Source organism: Erpetoichthys calabaricus, chromosome 9, assembly GCF_900747795.2.
Source record: "Erpetoichthys calabaricus chromosome 9, fErpCal1.3, whole genome shotgun sequence".
In the NCBI taxonomy this organism is placed as follows: domain Eukaryota; kingdom Metazoa; phylum Chordata; class Cladistia; order Polypteriformes; family Polypteridae; genus Erpetoichthys; species Erpetoichthys calabaricus.
In genome coordinates this window covers 152,962,629-152,985,226 of record NC_041402.2, presented here as the reverse complement: position 1 = coordinate 152,985,226, position 22,598 = coordinate 152,962,629, and positions in this window count along the sequence as shown.

The window sequence follows — 22,598 nt, the reverse complement described above, 5'->3', positions numbered from 1 at the left end:
CCAGGCAGATGAGGACACACCACAAAGCAAGGGGTAGGTGTATAAAAGTGACAAGTGCTTTTATTATAAATAAACCCAAACCATCCTTCCATCCATTATCAACCCGCTATATCCTAATACAGGGTCACGGGGGTCTGCTGGAGCCAATCCCAGCCAACACGGTTTGCAAGGCAGGAACAAATCCCGGGCAGGACTCCAGCCCACTGCAGAAACCAAAACCAGTGTTCAAAAGTGCACTATAAAATCTTCCAATAAAAAAATAATCCATAAAAACAGGGGAGCCGTGGAGGTTAAAAGCCAAATGACTAAATAGAAAATTCTTAAAACCCTAGGAAATTGTCCCTTAAGAAAAACTAGTGCAGTCCATCAAAACTGAAAACCCCTCAGCTTCTCCTTCTGGACCTTGCAGCTGAAGAGCCACCTACTCAACAGACTCAGCCTTCTTTCTTATGCGGTCAACAGGTCTGGGTCCCTGCTGCTTCCATGGCCCCATAGTAGGGCTCCCAATCCTGGACGTAGGCTCGAGTACATCTCTCCCATGGACAAAGGAAAGGCACACTCTGTAATTCTGTCGCTGACTCCTGCTGCCTTCCTGGACTTACAGAGAGCCATACTCCTCCTGGTTGCTCCAGCTCTCTTAAGTCACTCAACTGGAGCAAGCTGTCACTGCTCCCCAAAGCATCAGCTGCATGCGGTCCTCCTGGGATTCTCCTCTTCCAGGCTGTCTGCTTCCTCACTCCTGCACCGGCTCTTCCATGCTTCCTGCCTGCTTTAATCCCAACTTTAACCTTTTTTCCTTCGTTTTTGTTTTATTCTCCCCCTTTTTGAAAAGACAGCTCTTTCTTATATCCCTCCGTGAGCGCAGTGTCTCAGTCGCACACTGCAGGAAGCCAATGAAGCAATTAAGACAGACTGCATCCTCACGTACAGGTGTGTCATGCCCCAGTTACTCCACCAACTCCCTGCATCTGCGTGAGCATGCACACCCACGGAGAACTAGCTGGCCAATGAATTATTCAGTTATTAAATATGGACACCTTTTTCTGAGCCACAGACGCACTATACCACAGGGGGCACTTGTTAAGAAACAAAATAGTGTTGAAGGAAGATGTATATTAACTTGAATAAAGACTTAAATGAAAACATATATTAAAATAAGATTACTGAAGTCGAAACCACAACAAAGAAAAGAAAATTTGGAAAAATAATAATAAGAAGAATACATTTTATTTAGTAAGTGTCTTTCTTAGCACTCAAGGTCACCTTACAATGAATTAAACAACAGTAATAAAGATAAAAACAAATAGGACAATAAAATTAAACAGCAATAAAGTTACAGAAGTAGTAACGAACATCAAAGGTAACTGGCCGTAACAGTGATAAACTCATAATTGGTATGACAGCTTGAAAAAATATGTTTTGAAGGCAGTTTTAAATTGTGTTATTGAGTCCAACTGACAGATATGAGAGGTAAGAGAATTCCAGAGTTGATGGGAGAATGCTGTAGCTCTCATAGAACATAGTTTGATGTGTGGTACAGAAAGTAAAGCTAAAGATGAGGATCTGAGGGATTGAAAGAGGGTGCAAATCTGTAGATCAGTAAGGTAAGGAGGAGCAATTTTATGGAGAGCTTTAACTGTTAAGAGCAGTATTTTGTGTTGTATTCAATAGTAAATATGGAGCCAGTGAAGTTGGGAGAGAATAGATGTAATATGTTGAGTGAATTTAGAACAAGTAATTACCCTAGCAGCAGAATTTTGTATAAGTTGTAAGTGATGGATAATTTTTTGGGGATGACAAATAGAATAGTATTACAGTAATCTATACGTGAAGTGACTAAGGCATTAACCAATACTTCAGTACTGTGTTGTGTAAGAACAGGACGAAGTCTAGTAATGTTTCAGAGATGGAAGATGGCAGTCTGAGAAACATTATTCATATGGTAGAAAATGAGAGGGTACTTGTCTAGAATAAGGCCTAAGCTCTTTTTAGTGATAGTGTTGTTAATTAAAATGGAAGAACGGTTAACCTTTGCAAGGGTAGATTTAGAACCAATGAGGAGGATTCAGTTTTATTGTTATTTAATTGAAGAAAATTGTGAATCATACGTGACTTTATGTCTTGGAGACATGCCATAAGAGTATTTGGAGGGAAAACAGAAATGGATTAAGTAGACAGATAAAGCTGTGAGTCATCAGCATAACAATGAAATTTAACACCATGGTGTCGAAAGATATTACCTATTGGGAAGATGTAGATGAGAAAAAGAAGCATCCCCATAACACAGCCCTGCGGAACTTCCTGGGTAACGAATGCATTCCCTGACCTAAAGCTCTCTGCCTGAACAAACTGCCTCCTGTCAGTGAGGTGGAAAGAAAACCATTGATGGACAAAGCCACAGACTCTAAAACTAGCTAGAAGTTTCAAAAGTATCTTATGTGATATGGTGTCAAATGCAGAGCAATGATCAAGACTTGATAAGAGTCCCATGTCAGCTGCCCAGTTTCTGTGCTGTGTTTAGGATGAGAGCCAGATTGAAACTGTTTAAAAAGGTTATTTTTTTGAAAGATGGGAGTGAAGTTGAGAGGCAATTATCTTTTTGAGAATTTTGAATATGAACGGAACATTTGACATAGGCCAATAATTATTAAGGATATTAGGGTATAAGCCAGGTTCCTTCAGAATTGCAGTAATTGAGTCTGTCTTTAATGAGAAGGGGACCATGCCAGTAGTAAGGGAAGAGTTAATTATAATAGTTATTGGGGAGATATGTGATAAACTGGACTTAACAAAGCTTGTAGGTATGGATCCAATTGGCAAGTGAAAGAATTAGATTTTGTTATAAGCTCCGAGATATCATTTTGAGTTGGAAAACTGAACTCTGAGAATACGATTATCAGGAAGGGAATATGGGTGGCAGTTTACATTATGTCATTTTCTACATAGACAGAAGAAGCAAGTTGCTGGTGGATTTTTTCAATTTGTGTGTTGAAGAAATCCAAAAAAAAGTACAGCAGTGCTTAACTGAGGTCATGGTGAATGACATTTTCTGGTGGTGTAATTAGCCTATTCATTGTGGATAAAAGAGCTCTAAAATTTTTCCATCCTGTATTAATAATTTTGGCGTTGTATACAGTTTTGGCTGCAGAGAGAGCATTTATGTATTGTAACAGATGATCTGAATGCATTTCCTTATGTACAAGAAGATCTGTCTTCTTATCTAGATCCTCCAACTGTCGGCCCATGGCCTTGAGCTGACGGAGTTCGGGTGTGAACCAGGGAGCAGTGTGTTTTTAAGGGAGCCAGTGTATTGAAGGCAGGAGAAAGAGCAGCATTGTAATGGTCTACTACCTGTAGTTTTGATGGTGTGGTAGTAGAAGAAGCAGGCAGTAATTACAAAAAATTGTTAAGGCTTTCTAGGTTTACATGCGTGATTTTACGAAATTAAATCACACGCTGAACCTTTAATTTACTAGAGGTAAGCTAACATCAAATGGATAGATAGATAGATAGATAGATAGATAGATAGATAGATAGATAGATAGATAGATAGATAGATAGATAGATAGATAGATAGATAGATAGATAGATAGATAGATAGATAGATAGATAGATAGATAGATAGATAGATACTTCATTAATCCCAAGGGGAAATTCACATTCACAAATGTAATAATTTTGTGATCTTTGATGGGTAATTCAGTAGAACTACAGCAAACTAAGTCTATAATATCAACTTTGTTATGACTTGAGAAGTTTATATATTGAGTTAATTTCAAACAGTCAAACATATCATTAAAATCATTTGTGAGTGCAACAGTTGCGGTGTCAAAGTGTATGTTAAAATCACTCATAAGGATGACATTAGGTGACATTGCACGCAAAATAGCTAAAACAGTAAGAAGTTCTGCAACAGGAGGTCTATATAAGTAAGCAATTATAGACGGTAAAGGCTCAGTGAGTTTGCCAGCTAACAGTTCAAAGAAAGGATGCTCTAGGAGAGGCATCGGTGATAATTTTAGGTCTTTGTGGTGAATTATTGCGAGACTGCCTTCCCTCCCTGAAAAACGGGATATATGGATGCAGACAAGCCCCGGAGGTAGAGGTTGATTTAAATGAAAATAATCACCTGGTTGCTGCCCAGTCTCCCATAAGGCATAAACAGTCCATCTTAGTGTCTATAATAAAATCACCAATCAGCAAAGCTTTGTTAGAGATAGACCGAGTGTTAAATAGTCCAAACTTCAGAGGAATTACCACATTATGATCAACACATCGTTCATAAATACGTGGAGGATAGCGTTTTTCAGAAAAAAATAAATGAATAGACCCACCACTACTGTCGAGACAAAAACAACGACAAGAACCCCGGTGAATGTACTTTGGACACTGGATAATGCCGCAGTGCAGCAGGAGATCAGTAGGCAGTTCATGATTTGTCTGAAGTCGATAAAATTCATCTGGTGAATAGTTTAGTTTTGTAGAAGTAACTGCATTTGATAGCAGAGTAGACAGAATATTCCATGACAACCATTTGAAGTTTACCATAGTAGATTTCCAAAAATCACCCAAGCAAGTTTCAGATACGATGCAAAACCATGTACCCCTTGTGTACCTAATTGGCCCTATTAAAATAACATGTTAGCCAGTAGAATGTCACCACTGGCATTTCCACAAGTGCTCAGCAATTGACAAGAGGTGGTTTCCACCCCCTATTCATCAAACTTAATAAAAGAGCAGAGAAACTTTACACTTACCCACACAGATTCTAGCCAGCAGAGAACAGTTCTACGAGGGCTCATTCTAAGCCTGAAAGAAGCAAGGGACAGGAATGCTTGATATCAATTATTAATCCAATGTGAAGAGCAAAGGCAGATCTGATGCAAAAGGCAAAGCACGAGTAAAAAAGGCAAGCAGAAAAAAATACACAAACAGAGCACCAGCTATTAGCAGCAGACAGAAACGCCAGCGTTCACTCCTGGTCATCCGGTCTACCCTGTGATGAGCTATGGACTGATGAATCTACCCTGCGATGAATCTTCTAGAACAGTTTATTGTGTTTTTTTCTAATGTTTTAAAGATATGGTCCCTACAACGTGAAAATGTAAAATGGAACTAAGTGGATTAAATAAATAGTTGGATAAGCTGGTGAAATTGATTCATTGTTAGTTTTTATTTGTTTATTTTTAGTAGCATACACAATAGTGACTGCATTCTGCCTTCTAATTCTTGTAGCTAGCGCTTCTTCGTTTTTCTTTAATAGTTAGACTATCCCTCCTTATTCACCAAATATAACCCTTATTTTCCTTCACTTGATAGCTGATAGCTTTTTAGAAAAAAGCCATCACATAGTTTTAAACCTCATTTTTGTTACAGAAGGTTAACCTATTTTTATTTATTATTAGGATTCAGAGTAATGTTAAATGAACCCAAAAAAGACCCTGCAAACAGCAAAAGGACAGCTTGGCAGCCAAAGCAAGGATTAAGAGCTGTTATTTAATTCCTGACAAGTCCAGTGCTTTGCTCTCCATTATGTATTAGATATTTGTATATCCACCTTAATAAAAGTACAAGTTTCTGTGTATGTCTGTATATCTGTGTGTCCATCTGATTGCTATGTCTCTGTTATTTGCTGTTTGGCATGAGATTCGTAAAAGCAGTGGTATTGTATATGATGCGCCATCTGCTGGAATGAAAAATCCATTGCATTTTAATATTACATGCATTACAATATATATTTAAATAGGTAGTGCACCGCAAACATTAACGCTGAATGCGTCCAGCAGAGAGTAACTGCCAGACGAACAGAAATTAGTTTATCCAACTCAATAATGTGTGTCTGTGTGTCTGTCTGTTTGTTAGGTTGTTGTATTTCTGTTATATGCCATTTGGTATGAAATTTGTAAAAGCAGTGCTAAAGTTTGTGATATGTTACCTGTTTAGATGAAACTTATAATACATTTTATTACTACGTCCATCTAAAAATACATTTCAAAAGTTTGTATACTGCAAACTTAGATTTCAACTCGTCTTAAGTGGGTAGCACAGGTAGTCAGTCTATAAAAAGAATGCATTCTAAGCTCGAAAAAATGAGAATTTACACAGTAATGGAAAGGTCAAAGAGCATGCTTATTGACTATGTAAAAAGAGATGAAACCTTGCCTTATATTTTGTAGTTTGAAAGTCTCACTCTGTGGACAGAGGAATTTGTTATAAAGGGCCACCACATGCAACAGATTAGGAGTCATTAGTATTGCATCTGCCTTTCAGAATATCAGGTATTAAAAATGTTCAGTGTTGTTTTTCTTTTCAGTTGGTTGCTGCCCTTTATTATTCATCAGGCTGCATGATGCAATAAAATTCTTTTTTGTATGCCTTCAGTATGTACGGTAAATTATCCTGCCTTGTTCTTGTAGACGCTGGATTTGTCTTCATGTAAAAAAAAGTCACAGACAGTGGTACTTAATATAACCATTTCCCAATGAGCTAGGCAGTACAACCTCTGTCATAAAGTGATAAGCACTGGATTTTTACTGGACTCAGCAGCATGAATAGAGCTTTTAATTACTGGTCATCATTTTTGTATGCAGATAACAGGAGTTTTATTGCAAATAACATCCATTTTGCGTATGTTTCTGGGTATGGCTCAGTGCTTCTCATCAGTGGCTGTCAATCATACCTCTGTTACTAGCAAATTTGCCAGAATAGCTAAAGGTCAAAGTCTGGGAAATCACATCAGTAAATGAAACTATGAGTTAAACAGATAAATGAATTGAAACGATCCATCTATGTATCAGTCTGTTTTCAATTTATTTCAATTTATTTCAGTCCACTTCATTTGTATAGTAAGCACTATCATTTACATGCTCAAACCACTGATCATATTTACAAATTAAATAGTTAAAAAAACCAAAAAATGCTATGCAATAAGTCATAAAGACAACATGCTGAACTCATTAATACTCCCTCCAATTTTTCTTCAGCACTGAAAAATATTAATTTATTAAGGTAGGAATATTGAAGCAGAGGGCAACTGATAAATTATGTCAGTAAAAAAAAATCATGGGGCATTCCATCATGGACATATTTTAGCATTCTTAGAAGCATTTTTAAATATTTATACTTAGTAACTTAGTTTGTGAAATTATTGTTTATTTTTATGTTTATTCTGATAATGTCATTTTGTGTTTCTATTTAGTATAATTAATGTCATTTTGTGACTGTCTGCATGGCCGCAGCCAAATTCTTGACAGTTGCTATACCAGTGGCTGACCATGTGACAGAGATGTCACATGACATACTGTGTCTTCCATCTCCACTGATATAAAAGATGGTGGCATAGCAGGATCAGTATACAAGATTTGGAACAAATTTAAAATTCAAATACAGTATTCCCTCGCTACTTCGTGGTTCACTTTTCGCGGATTCACGACTTCGCGGGTTTTTAAATACAAGTGATTGCCCGCCTATCGCGGAAGTTATGTTCCAGACCCATCAGCAACAGGAAAAATCCGCGATATAGAAAGACCATATAAATAAACATTTTTATAGTTTAAGCCTTAAAATACCCATCTTGTTAACACATATGATATGTGGATGTCGGGCTAAGGATATGAGTAACATCTCACTATTATAAAACATTTTAACTTCACGCAAGACAAGACAGTGAGACAGGAAAATAGGTGATGTACACCTAAAAGCCTGATTGTACAGGCTTTTAAATTATTGACACGCAGAGCGACAAGCAGCACAAAGCCAGCACAAAGTCCACTTCTCCTTAGCGTTCATTCAGCTCCCCACCCCCTTGACAATGCGAAGTGGCAGGAGCATACTGCGCCTCCGGGGAGGGGGGTTGAGCGAACGTGCGTTCAGCCCTCACACACCCCCATTACTCCTCCTCCTTCCGAACGCGCAGAGCGACAAGCAGGCATTTTGGCAGAAGCAGCACAAAGTCCATTTCTGCTCTGCTGAGAGTTCAGCTGCCCCCCTTCACAAAGCGAGTGCAGACACATTGAGGTCTGATCACTGCGTGCAGTGTGCAGTGTTGGTCTGCAGTGTTTAAGAATGCAGAAAGTGTTTAAGAGCATAGGAAGTGTTTATAAGAGTGTGGGAAAGGTTAACAAGAGAGTGAGAAAGGTTTATAAGAGTGTGGGAAGGGTTTATAAAGCCTTAAAATATGTATAAATAATAAAATAAATATAGGTCGCTACTTTGCGGATTTTCACCTATCGCGGGGGGCTCTGGAACGTAACCCCCGCGATAGATGAGGGATTACTGTACCTTGAGAAAAATCATCACTTCTTTTTGTCAGGGACCTCTGTTTCTTAGTTTTGGTTTGAACAGGCTTTTACTAAGTATTTGAAATCTGAATTTGGAATAACATTTTGATTCTTAATGCCTGGTGTTTTTAGGCATTTTTGGTATTTTTGAACCCATGCTTATCCTATGACAATGATTTTCTCTTCAATTTCTAGTTCATCTTCTAGTCACTTTTCTAAAATAACATCTATTGTCTATCACCTTTTTCAAGGTAAATACTTCAGATGGTCTTTCAACAGTTCTAAAGTCCATCAATTTGAATCTCGAAAGGGTTAAATGGTGGTGGCATTTGGAATTAAAATATTACTGTGAGAAACAGACTGTTACATTGTGCATTTATTTGGGATTGAATTTGCTTCTACTTTGGGCTTGATGATACAATTTCTTTTTGTAATTGTTCTATCTCTAGAAAAGAATCTAGACAAACCAAAAATTACCACATGTCTGGCCAGCATAAGTTAGCAATAATTAAGCTTCTTAGCTTTAGGCCCAAGCATCACTCGAGCTGTAAAAAACATTTCTAAAAGAGTTAGTCCTAAGTGTTACTCAAGCAATGGTAGATATGATTCTCGTGTAAGACCCGAGGTTTACACCGGCTGTAAAAGTGCCAACAGCATTAGTGCTGAGCATTACTCAGGCAATGGTATAGGCATGTCTTATAAGCGTCAGGCCCGAACATTACCCAGGGAACATTGTAGATGAGTCTTCCTCTAGCCTTATAATGGCATCTTGTAAGAAACACCTCTTATCAGCAGTGATAACGAAGTGAATTTGTCTTCAGGTAGTGAAATTGAAATGGTCAGTGAAATCAAAAGTGATTCTGGGAATCCGAAAGTGACACTCACGTCACTCACACATGTGCATTGTGCTTTTCATATTATTATTATTATTATTCATTATTATTATTATTATTATTATTTATATAACTTTCTACAGTTCTGACTTTTTTCTTTTAGTGTTCTGCATGTTTTACAGTAGAAAATGAGATTTAATAAAAATGTAAATTTCAAGACAAAAAATGCAATGTTTTTTACGTGTTTTTTCGAGAAAAAATGTAACGCTAAAGAGACTACGAAAATAATTAGTAGACCTTCATTTTATGGTGGATTGAGTTACAAAATGTGATGTGTTCCAGTGTGGGGAAGTACTTGTGTCCTACTTCAAGATTCTTAAAAGAAACAGTTCATTCAACCCAGCAAGCTCACCAATAGTATTCACCTAGAATCCCCAAAATAACACTGAGTTGAGTTTTTAAGATCTCTAAAGTCCTACTCTCTTCCTCACTTCTTAGCCATTTATTGCACACTAGCCAACTAGCGTAGCATATGCCGCATAATTATTTATTGATGGGTGAACACTTCCTGAAAGACACAGTTGTCCAAATGGGGTGGGTTTGAGGATACGACTGTGAGTGAATGAAAAGATGGAACTCTGGAGAGAGCAACATACAATTGTCCATGACTGAAAACTGGTTTTGGCAGATACAGGCATATCTTTTTGAAAGTTTGGCCCTGTTCCTTATTAATTGTCATTGCAAAGGCCAATCTAACAGGAAATTGTCTGCGTGTAAAAGTAAAAGGCAAATTTGAATCTGATGGGGTCAGGGATATCTCGGAAGTGAATGGTGATAGTAGCTGGAAGCATTTGGGACATTGCCACAATTTCTGCCTCGCCACCAGAAACTCTGGAAGTATTCATGTAGTCAGCGCATTGTTGAGCAGACTGTATGACTATGCTTCCGTGACTAAGAACAACGGACAGCACATCGCCGAAGTTATCCCAATGTTGGCAAACAAAGGTTACAGCCATGTTTTGAAGTTTCGTCGATGACATTTTTCCAGAAAAAAACGACTGATAGAAATAAACAGTTACCTGATGCAGGAATTTGTATAACATTGAAAGAAGTGTTGTTTACATGAAATACATTTGAAGCGGTGGCCATGGTAGGCAAATGAACAGTCAACGTGGCTCACAGCTGCATGTGGACTGTAGCAGAGACCAAAGCAAGTGAGGATGTGTTTGGTGAGGTGTTGGGGGCAGGCACATGAGCAAGCATTGGCTCGAGAGCGAGGGTGGACGTGGGAGGAGGGTTAGAGTTGACGGGCGGGGCTCTGTCGTGCGTTCCCCATTTTGCGGGAGGAGGGTTAGAGTTGGCAGGCGGGGCTCTGTCATACGTATCCCATGGTCTTAGAGTTGGCAGATAGAGGCATGTCTTTTTGAAAGTTTGGCCCTGTGCCTTATTAATTGTCATTGCAAAGGCTAATCTAACAGGAAATTGTCTGCGTGTAAAAGTAAAAGGCAAATTTAAATCAGATGGGGTCAGGGAAATCCGGGGAATAAGGACAGTTTGTGAGGTAGCAGCTGCGATAGTTTTACATTCCAGTACATTGCGGTGAATGCTGGTAACAATCTGGCGGGCAGGCGGGCAGGTGAGCAAGCCAACAAAAACACTATGCTCTTTGCATGGTATTAATCAGGATTTTGTAGACAAAGGTTTTCCCTGTTCCTGCAGGACCATCTAAGAAGAAGCATGATTGTCGCAGATGGGAATCACTGTATGCAGCGTGTAAAACAGTTTGCGAGGGTGGACGCGGTCGTGCATATCCCATGACGCGGGAGGAGGGTTAGAGTTAGCGGGCGTGGCTCTGTCGTGCGTATCCCATGGTCTCTGTCTTGCGTGCCATGGTCAGCTGCTTAGTGAATTATATATATAGATGTCGATGGTTATCTGTATGAAAAACAACTCTAAGATTTGTGTGAAATCTGCCCTTATCAACTTTTCAGCTCTTTCTCTGTGTCCTTATTGAAGAATTTATTTTAAAGTAACAGATGGGTTCCACTGTACTATTTCCCTTTGTAATTTTAAACACTGTAATCATGTCAACTGCTAATCTCCATTTGCATAAATCGATAAGAAAATGGACTTCAAACCTCATACGTCATACCTCTCAGTCCTGAAAACAGCTTAGTCACACTTCTCTGGACTTTCTCTGTCTTTTTTTGTAAAATGGAAACCAAACTATACATAGTACCAGAGACGAGGCCTCACTGGTGAGCTATTTGACTTAAGCATAACCTCCTTCTACTCCAGACATTGTTTATAACCTAAGAACCCATTGGCCTTCTTGATCACTTCTGTATGATGTCTGTATGAATGTTGAACCTACAATTGTAGCTAAATAACCCTGACCTATTGTTTAAAATGGTTAACATTTTCCAAACACTTTTCTGCACAGCTGTAACTCATCAATTCGGTTATTCACACTAATGAAATTTGTAAGGCATCTTATCAATTTTTTAACCTATTTGAGATGATATTCATATTTGAAAACAGCAAACAGTATAAAATGAAATACTGTGTAACTTCTGAATCACAATAGATCACTGGAATTTAAGTATTTAGAATAAGTCAAATGTTTTCACACAATTAGGTATCTATAACAGGGTTATTCTTCTAAGCAATCTCTTTTAACTATATACTGTATATTGAGACATTCTATTTAAAATAAAGTGCAAAAGTTAGATAATATTAACTTCTTCATTAATCAGATAGGTATATAATTTTTGTACCAACCCAGCCACTGGGGATGCAAAAACCTGTGTGTTTCTTTGTGCCGGTCCCAAGGAATGTTGATATATTGTGCATGCAAGAGACTAAATGAAAGGGGAGTAAGGCCATGTGGATCAGAGGTGGATGATAGTGGATTTTGCAAAAAGGATGTGCGTGGCTGTGTTAAATACGTATTTTAAAAATAGGGAGGAACATAAGGTTATGTACAAGAGTGGAGGAAGATGCACACAACAGGTAGATTATATCCTATGCAAAAGAGTCAATCTGAAGGAGATTAAAGACTGCAAAGTGGTGGCAGGGGAAAGTGTAGTTAGACAGCATAGGATGGTGGTATGATGGATGACACTGGAGATCAAGAGGAGGAGGAGAGTGAGGGCATAGCCAAGGATCAAATGGTGGAAGTTGAAAAAGAAAGACTGCAAGGTTGAGTTTAGGGAGGAGGTAAGACAGGCACTGGGTGGCAATGAAGAGTTACCAGACAGCTGGGCAACTACAGCAGAAGTAGTAAGGGTGACAGCAATAAGGGTGCTTGGCGTGACATCTGGACAGAGGTAGGAGGAAAAGGAAACCTGGTGGTGGAATGGGGAAGTACAGGAGAGTATACAGAGGAAGAAGATGGTGAAGAAGTGGGATAGTCAGAGAGATGCAGAAAGTAGACAAGAGTACAAGGAGATAAGGCGCAAGGTGAAGAGAGAGGTGGCTAAAGAACAGGCATATGATGAGTTGTATGAGAGGTTAGACACTAAGGAGGGAGGACAGGACCTGTACCGTTTGGCTAGACAGACAGCAGGTTTACGGTCAAAAAGGATAAAGATGGAAACATCGAGAGGCTGATGAATGAAGAGAATGAAAGAGAGAGAAGGTTGGATGATGTGGAGATAGTGACTCAGGAAGTGCAACAGATTAGCAAGGAGGAAGTAAGGACAGCTATGAAGAGGGTGAAGAATGGAAAGGCCGCGGGTCCAGATGACATACATGTGGAAGCATGGAGGTGTTTAGGAGAGATGGCAGTGGAGTTTTTAACCAGATTGTTTAATGGAATCTTGGAAAGTGAGAGGATGCCTGAGTAGTGGCAAAGAAGTGTACTGGTATCGATTCTTAAGAATAAGGGGAATGTACAGAGCTGTAGTAACTACAGGGGGATAAAACTGAGGAATCACAGAATGAAGTTATGGGAAAGAGCAGTGGAAGCTAGGTTAAGAAGGAAGGTGATAATTAGTGAGCAGCAGTATGGTTTCATGCCAAGAAAGAGCACCACAGATGCAATGTTTGCTCTGAGGGTGTTGATGAAGAAGTATAGAGAAGGCCAGAAGGAGTTGCATTGTGTCTTTGTGGACCTGGAGAAAGCATATGACAAGGTGCCTCGAAAGAAGCTGTGGTATTGTATGAAGAAGTCGGGAGTGGCAGAGAAGTACGTAAGAGTTGTACAGGACATGTACGAGGGAAGTGTGACAGTGGTGAGTACTGCGATAGGAGTGACGGACGCATTCAAGGTGGAGGTGGGATTACATCAGGGATCGGCTCTGAGCCCTTTCTTATTTGCAATGGTGATGGACAGGTTGACAGATGAGGTTAGACAGGAGTCCCCCTTGGACTATGATGTTTGCTGAAGACACTGTGATCTATACCGATAGTAGGGAGCAGGTTGAGGAGACCTCGGAGAGATGGAGATATGCTCTAGAGAAGAGAGGAATGAAGGTCAGTAGGAACAAGACAGAATAGATGTTTGTGAATGAGAGGAAGATCAGTGGAATGGTGAAGATGCAGGGAGTAGAGTTGCCGAAGGTGGATGAGTTTAAATACTTGGGATTAACAGTGCAGAGTAATGGGAATTGTGGAAGAGAGGTGAAAAAGAGAGTGTAGGCAGGGTGGAATGGGTGGAGAAGAGGGTCAGAAGTAATTTGCGAGAGACGGTTATCAGCAAGAGTGAAAGGGAAGGTCTACAGGACGGTAGTGAGACCAGCTATGTTATATGGGTTGGAGACGGTGGCACTGACCAGAGAGCAGGAGACAGAGCTGGAGGTGACAGTGTTAAAGATGCTAAGATTTGCTTTGGGTGTGATGAGGATGAACAGGATTAGAAATTAGTACATTAGAGTGTCACCTCAGGTTGGATGGTTGGGAGACAAAGTCAGACAGGCAATATTGCGTGTGCAGAGGAGTGATGGGTATATTGGGAAAAGGATGTTAAAGGTGGAGCTGCCAGGCAAGAGGAAAAGAGGAAGGCCTAAGAGATTTATGGATGTGGTGAGAGTGGACATGCAGGTGATGGGTGTGACAGAGCAAGATGCATAAGACAGGAAGATATGGAAAAAGATGATCCGCTGTGGCAACTCCTAATGGGAGCTGCCAAAAGAAGAAGAAGGAGAAGATATAATTTTTGTACCAAGCACTGTGTAATGAGAAATTAGAATGTTATTTATTAATTTGGAAAGCAACTCATTGTCAAGAGGGCAGAACTGCCGTCACACAGAGCTAGGAGTTCAGTTTCATTTGTATATATACAGTATGTTAAGTGATGAGTTTGCATTTTCTGCTCGAGTTAATGTGCCATTTCTATGAGAATTCTCATGTTTCAGTGATATGCAGTTAGTGTGACTAGCAACTCTAAATTAGTACAATGTTTGTTAAAGTGCTCTAATAATAAACTGTTGCCTAGTCCATGTTTGGTTCTCCCTTTACAGCTGATATTGCAAAGATTAACTCAAGCTCCCTATGGCCACAGTAAATTAAGATGATGGAGTAATTAGCCTTATGCTAAAATGCTGTTAGTTGCTTATTTATGCAATCCTTTTTATAGTCAGCTTCATTCCAAAATGCTGATTCAATCATACTTTCAGTAATATTTTCTTCTGTAGTATCAGTGCATATTCATAGTTTCTTTTTTAATAAAGCACATTAATATTTTTAAGCCTAATTGTTCCAGACAAATTCACGACTGCTAAATTTGGTTTAAAATATCCATATTGTTCTCTTAAAATATGACATGGTAACATAGCATATTGTGGAAAGTATAAAACTGCCGCAGTGTGTTATGGATTTTAAAATGATGGCACTTGCTGCAAAATGCATTAATTGATTTTTTTTTACTATTATTAATATGTAAGTAATCAATTTCTTATAAAACTCCAACTAAATCTATTACTAATCCTCCAAGAAATTATCAAAATTAAATTACATGCTAATGTATTGTGGGCATTTGGGGGCATCTCTGAGGCCCAAACCCCAGACATACTGTAAATTGATTTATTGAAAACAAAATTCCTTCACACAGGCAGATACCAACAGTTCTCTGGTCGTCCACCTCTACTTCAGGTGAGCTTTGTCCTCCTCCTCCGCCCGACTCCGACACCTCTATGAGGCAGAGTAGCATATTTTAATGCTAGACTCAGCGTATTTACATTGCCACCACATTACCTCTAAGAAGCACTTCTAGGTCAGATGTAAAAATCCCCTAAGAACTGGGAAACCTCCCGCTGGTGACATACACAGAACTAAGGAGGGTTGCCGACTGGAACTTTAGTTTCCATACAGTCCTGCAGATATCCAAAGGGCAGTACCATAAGAGGAATGCCATCACCCAGCATATTGGGGGAATAAATGTCCCTGGGTGGCAAACCCCCAATTACCATCTACTATAATGGTTATAATGCTATAATGCTATAATGGTTTCTCGTCCAGGCAAGGAAGCTGCATCTAACTCAGACTCAAGTCTATCCATGCATTTCACAATAGGTTTATAACATTTTTATACTTTTGGTTCAGTGCAGTGCTGGTGTTCTTCGTTGCATAGTTAGTCCATTGAACACCATCTGAAATTAGAATTAAGGGTTGCATGTATTTTTGAATAAGGTAAGCATGTACAGTAAAAACTTTATTTATGATCAAATAGTAGAAATACTAAAATAAATAAAATATATTTAATCAATTAATTTTAATTGGAAATTATGTTTTAAAAATAAATTTATAAATGAATTATACTCATTGTTTATAAGCAATATGAAATTCTGAGATGGTACTTAGATTGCCTGGTATATCCTTTGACCAACAAGGCAAGTTCAGGCCAGTTTACAATAGACTTGTGCACAGAGAATATTAAAAGTACGTCCTTAAAATGTCAATGCAGATAACCATATTTGTCCACATAACAGGCTGAGCACATCCTATTTTTTGAGTCCACACAACTACATATGCATTTTAATCAATGCAGTGCACACCTAAACCTACATGTGCAAAATGAGTGGCAGCCACAGACTTGAAAATGTATTAGAAAGAACGTCCAACCACTTTATGTCTACATTTAGTTGAGTAGACTTACTGCATGTTGAAGTATGTGGGAGCTTTTAGTATCTTTTTTAATTACCTATTGCTTTTATTATAATCTTTTATTAAAATCGGTATGGAGGGATGTTAGAAAGTGTTTGAAGGCTATAAAACAAGATGAAAGAACAAGATAAAGATTTGAAGAGCTACCATGACGATCCCCACATAATGGATGATAAAAATCAAAAAAATCGAAGAAAAGAAAATTAAGCATGAACTATTAAGATCCATTGATAAATTCAAGAACTTCTATAAATGAGTAATGTCTTTCATAGATACAGATTCTCAACTGAACACCAAGTTCTGGGCTGCCTTGCCCTTACATATTGGAAGAGGAGGAAGTAGAGGCGAAGCTTTGGGAGGAAGTGATGTCAGCGCTCTTTAGGTGGTTCTTTGTCATGTCTACAGGTATTAGATTTGTATTGTGTGTACCTAATTCCTTTTGTTTTGTGGGTGGAACCCCCCAATAGGTGTGTCCAACATGATGTCACTACTGGGGGACATCTCAACCCAGGTTGAGGTGACATTTATGTCCTTCAAATTAGAATCTCAGTAATCATATCCTTGAAGGAAATTTTATGCATATATGGATGCAAAATGTATTGTAGTAGCCAGCATACTGTATAACTCTCAAGTTATGCATGGCTGGATGTGTGATTGATAGAGAAATGTTACACATGTAAGCTGAAGTTTGCATTCCATGAACATGTAGTACATTCCCATTACATTTTACAAGCCCATGAAAGTTCAAAAAGGCAGGCATAGACATAGAGAGTGGAAAAGATAATCCCAGAGAGAGGTACAGCATGATAAAGTAGAAGATGATCACAGCAATGAAAGAGTCTAAATAACTTCAGAGACAAAGCAGTGGCTAGTTTCAATATAACTGTTACTTTACCAGGCATTTCCTATTGCCACAACAATGTGAAGGTGATTAACCTGAAAGTACAGCTGTGGATTACCCATCCATCCTTCCAGCTATCCATTTTCTAAACCCACATTATTCAGTGCAAGTTCACATGAAGCTGGAGCCTATCCCAGCAAGTACAGGGCGCAAGGCAGTGGCAATCTCTGGGGCATTCATTGTTAAATAAACATGCCTGATTTCAGGCTTCACTCTCATTCAGTTTCATGTATCTGTCTTTGCACCTTGGTGCTCATTACAATATTATTCTTTATGTTGTTGCATAGTGGCAACAATTACGTGCAGCTTAGAACAATATCCAAATTATTACATTTTTCTTCTTCTTTTTTGAATATATTACATTTATTATTATTTTTATCTTTGAGGTGCAGCTTTAGTGTTAGTATTAAAAAAACTACAAAATGTCATCATGAGTTCCAATTTATAGCTTAGGGTGTTGTGAAGTTGTAACATTATTTATTCCCAAAGGCAAACTCTTACCTCCTATCCAGGAGTAAGTGTAGGATACTTTGTAAATACTTCTTATGTTCTGGTCTGAGGTAGGATAAATTATTATTCAAGTCAAATTTTTTGTGCCATTCCTAGGAGTAACTCTGAGATACTTGATAAATACAGGCCCAGATATTAATGTAACTTATCTTCTGTGAAGTGTACATTTTTCTAATCCACAAACTTAGTGTCAAATCAAAATGGTTTGCATCTGTGCATACAGTAAGTACATTTATATAGACTAACATAGTTAAATCTTAAAATTATAATTTACTTATTACAAGAGTAAATTCTGTATAGTTCAAAGCATGTGTTCAAAACTAATCTAAATAACAGTTATGTTAAATGTTAGGTAAAAATAAAAAAAACAGTTAAATGTTAGGCAAAAATATAAAATATATTATTCCTGGTTAAAAAAAAACCAAAACTATGAAAACCCTTTATTAAACATTGTCTAATATATTGAACAGCATGTTTAACTCCTAACATTCTATTAATTTATTTGTCAAGTGTCTTCAGTATAATACTTTGACAGATTTTTAATGAATTGCTGTTGTTTGCAACAGTGCAGATCAAGCTATGCGGATGACACTGGTAGCAACTGTATTTAATGGCTTCATCTGAGTTATGAGAAAAATATGGAATAAATATCCAAGTGCCAACACCTAAAACAACAATAGCTATAAACAAACCCATTTAAATTTTTTATATGTACAATGAACCTTGATTATCTTATTAAATCTCATCATGTGAAACACATCTCTAATTCATTTTTACTTATTAAAAATTTATTCCTCCACACCTTCCAGGGTAATATTTATCTTTTCATGTATAATTTGTATTTTAATCACCAGATTGTATCAGTCCAATTTAACTGCAAATAACTCATTTTTATTAGATATTATCTTCAGTTTACTACAAAGAAATCTCATCTGTTTAAAATGTCAGTATTGTCTTTGATGAAACAGGTGAATGTCAAGTCCCTAGGCTGAAGAACAAATGTATTTTTCAGCCAATCTCCTCCTCTGTCTCATTTATCACTTTTTTATCATTGGCTTTTCACAGGTGTTTAAAATTTTTCTTCAAATGCAAAATAGAAGCCTTAAGTTGATTTGATTTTACAAAACTATCATATATACAGTATTACATTATCAAAAATAGTACAATTAATATTACATTTGTACTGGTAGAAATCCATTCATAAAATGAATGGATTAATTTATTCAGATTTAAGCAAATCTTAATGAATAATCTAAATTTATTATATTAATTTTAGCAAGGTATCTGGCATTGCCAAGGTGACAATTTGTAAAGCTAGAGAGTTAAAAAGTAATTACAAATTATACAGTATATTACTTAGGAGCACAAGGGTGAGTCTCTGAGTCCCAACATAATTCAAGGTTTACATAAAAGGTTTTAATTTTCCACCAACACTTTTCAAAACAAGCACCAGTGAAGTTACTCAAAAACAAAACAGATTCTCTTCCTCCTTTCACTTCCAGTTGAGTGTTGTCTGCTTCCTCCTGACTCTGACTCATTGTGTTGAGGCAGAGTGGCTCCTCTTATCTCATATACAGGAGTACTTTCGGTGCTAGGACATGATCTGTTGGAAGCACTTTTGGGTCAGGAAGTCCCGCAAAGCTGGGATTGTAAACCGCTATTCCCCTGGTGGCACCCACAGAACCCAAAATGAAAATATTCACCAGACAATATCTCCCCCAGTCCTTTCATTACACTGGCCTCCTGGCTGGGTAAGGATCCCTGCTCAACCCTGACTGAAATGCCAGTCCATTACATACTGTATTTTATTCTACTTTAACCTGTTGCAGTACATATCTGTTGTTAGAAATCGAAATTTTCTTTTTATACAATATTCTTGACAATAATTTTTGAGATCTTTCACTTATTGACAGACTGATATCAACTTTAGCACATCTCGCCATTCTGAATTTGGTTAATTAGTACAAAAACATACCACCAAAAGAGATGACTTATGCCATAAGCATTTTTATATTTAGTTACAAAATCTGTAGGATACTAATTTTGGTACTGGTACTGCTCATGATATTGTCAGCGGTGTCATGGCGCAAGCGCCAAAGAATAATAAAGACAAACACAATTAAACAGTCTAAAATCTTGACACAAATAAACATTTATTTAAGAGAAAAATTACAAAGTACAACATAAATTCCATTTGCAAGAAATGATACATTCATGATGCTTTAAGAACCAGAACAAGTAGTTGGTATATATTTGAACAAGGCATTATACCATAAGTACATGAGGATATATTTTTACTGTGAGGCACTTTTCCTAATTGGTTCACTATTCAGTTTATCAAATCATTTTTAGTATTTGCAAAAAAATAACGACAGTAATTATTCTTCACTGCAGTTAGATTTGGGTGTCTATCAGGACTTATTGCTAAAACCAATACTTTTTCAAGGTCAGGTTTATTGTCATGTGTACACAGAGTTTAATTTAAGAATGAAACTTCATAACAGTTCTTCAATTATTTACATAATTAATTTTTTTAGTGAGTTGTCATGCTGTCCTTTGGTTCAGAAATAGCAACATTTTTTACTAGGTGGCATTTCTGGAAAAATAGCAAGACAATGCTGTCAAAATGTTAACACATTTTGCAAAATTAGTTTTTGCAGGGTAAAACATGCAAAAAGAAGCTGGTTTCTTAAAATGCAGTGAAATTTAGAACTAATTTTAACCCTTCTTTTAATGTGTAAATCATTGAAAGTCTATGCCTTACAACACATGCAATATTCCTATGATTCATGGAGGTCTACTTAAAAATCCAAGCATAATAAAACTATAGAAATGCAGCATCTTTAATCATAGGATCCTTAAACTTTGGAATTATCTAGTTGCCTATTTCAATTCAATTTATTTTGTATAATACTGTATATTGAGTACAAGCTCAGAGTAATGTAGTAAGTTTACAGGTAATATAAAAATTACAACTTTTACAAAACACAATGTCTATACATACAAATGTAGATCTAGTTAAACACACAATAAAACACATCAATTTCAAACTGATTAACATAACTAGATCCTAATAATATATTAATGTTATTGTTAAGATACAGTATAGCCAGTTGAAAATGGAGGGCAGGAAAACCAAAACTTCCGTCAGCAGCATTCCTGGGCAAAACAATCTTCAGGGGGGTCCAGAGTCAGTTATGATGGAAGCTCAAAGACAAAGTCGGATTGAGTAATAGTTCAGAGGGTTAGGTCAACAGGACAACCACCCTCTCCTCGCCATTGAGCATTATTATATAATACTGTGCTGAGTGATCTAATAAGGCAACAACATCATTTAATCTTTGGATTCATCCTTGAATTCCATGGCTCAGAAGTATTTTTGTTGTCTTTCACAAGGGCAGCAGAACAGCTTGGCAAGTATCATAACGGAACCAAGTGCTACGGTGGTTTGCTGAGAAGAGAAACATAATAGGAAAGTTTTAACAACAGTATTATCGTCAGAAATCAGAAATTCAATAAACACAACTTATCAGCAACTTTAATAAAGTTATACCAGACTGGAGGTTCTGAATGTTAAGTTGTCAGGGCCCCAGTCATTTTGTTCAATTACCTGACCCATTTTTTCCTTTTACTTTACATTTAGAAAAGGGGGGCATACCAGGTCAACTTGGTGCCAGTCCCAAGCCTGGATAAATAGAGAGGGTTAGTCAGGAAGGGTATCCAGTTGTAAAACTTAGCCTAAACCTTAATGATGGAACCAATCAAGTGAGCTTTAGGAAAATGCTAGGGCATATCCTGTAGGAAACGTGCAAGGTACTCACCTAACTACTTGTGGAAATGTGAGTAAGGCCTACTGGGCAAAGAGTGGACTTGGCTAAAGAAAGTAGTCCAGAAGAAGCAGAAGAAGAAGACAGTGAAAGGGAAAGAAAAGGGTAAGTTAAAGGCAAGAGTGGAGATGGAATTTTCAGGGGAAGAGAAAGTAAAGGTGGATGAATAAAAGAAAATCTGAGGAAAATGGCTTTGACTGAGGAGAAGATGCAAGACCGAGCAGTGTGGAGAAGGCTGATCAAGCACATCATCCCCACATAGTAGTGGGAAAAGATGACGAGGAAGAATTAGAAAAGTGCAGTGGTATCAGATTTACACTTGTAGGAAATTGACACATATTTGTATTTTTTTTCTGTACCTTTAAATACTTACTTTTTTTTAAATGAATTTTTTCTCTGGAGTTTGCTTTCTTAATTGTATCTGAATACAGACAATTAATGTTGAATAGAACAGACATCAGCACAAATGACTCTGAAAGGAGCAGCAACTTCAGCATTTCCCACTTGTATGCATACAAGTAAATGATTGTCCAAATAACCAGAACATTAAATAAACAAAATGAATATTTCAAAGGAGAAATCATGAATTCTTACCCCGTATCAAATATAAACTCCTGTTTCATTCAGTAAACAATACAGTTTGTAATTTTTAAATTTTTTAATTTTATTAATTTTAATTAAAATCAAATAACAATCCATACAATCAAATCAAACCTAAGAAAAACAAAGTGCAACCCCCACCCAAAAGAAAGAATGAGAGGAGAGCCAGCAAACAAAGCCAATCTCTGAAGCAGCAAGGAAGGAAGAGTATCCTTTTCCCATGATATAGAAGATTATTCTAAAATGTTATTAATTAGATCCTATCAATCTGAAGGAGATTGAAGACTGCAAAGTGGTGGCAGGGGAAAGTGTAGTTAAGCAGCATAGGATGGTGGTCTGTAGGATGACATTGGAGATAAAGAAGAGGAAGGCAGTGAGGGCAGAGCCAAGGATCAAATGGTGGAATTTGAAAAAGGAAGACTGCAAGGTTGAGTTTAGGGAGAAGGTGAGACAGGCACTGGGTGGCAGTGAAGAGTTACCAGACAGCTGGGAAACTACAGCAGATGTAGTAAGGGTGACAGCAAGATGGGTGCTTGGTGTGACA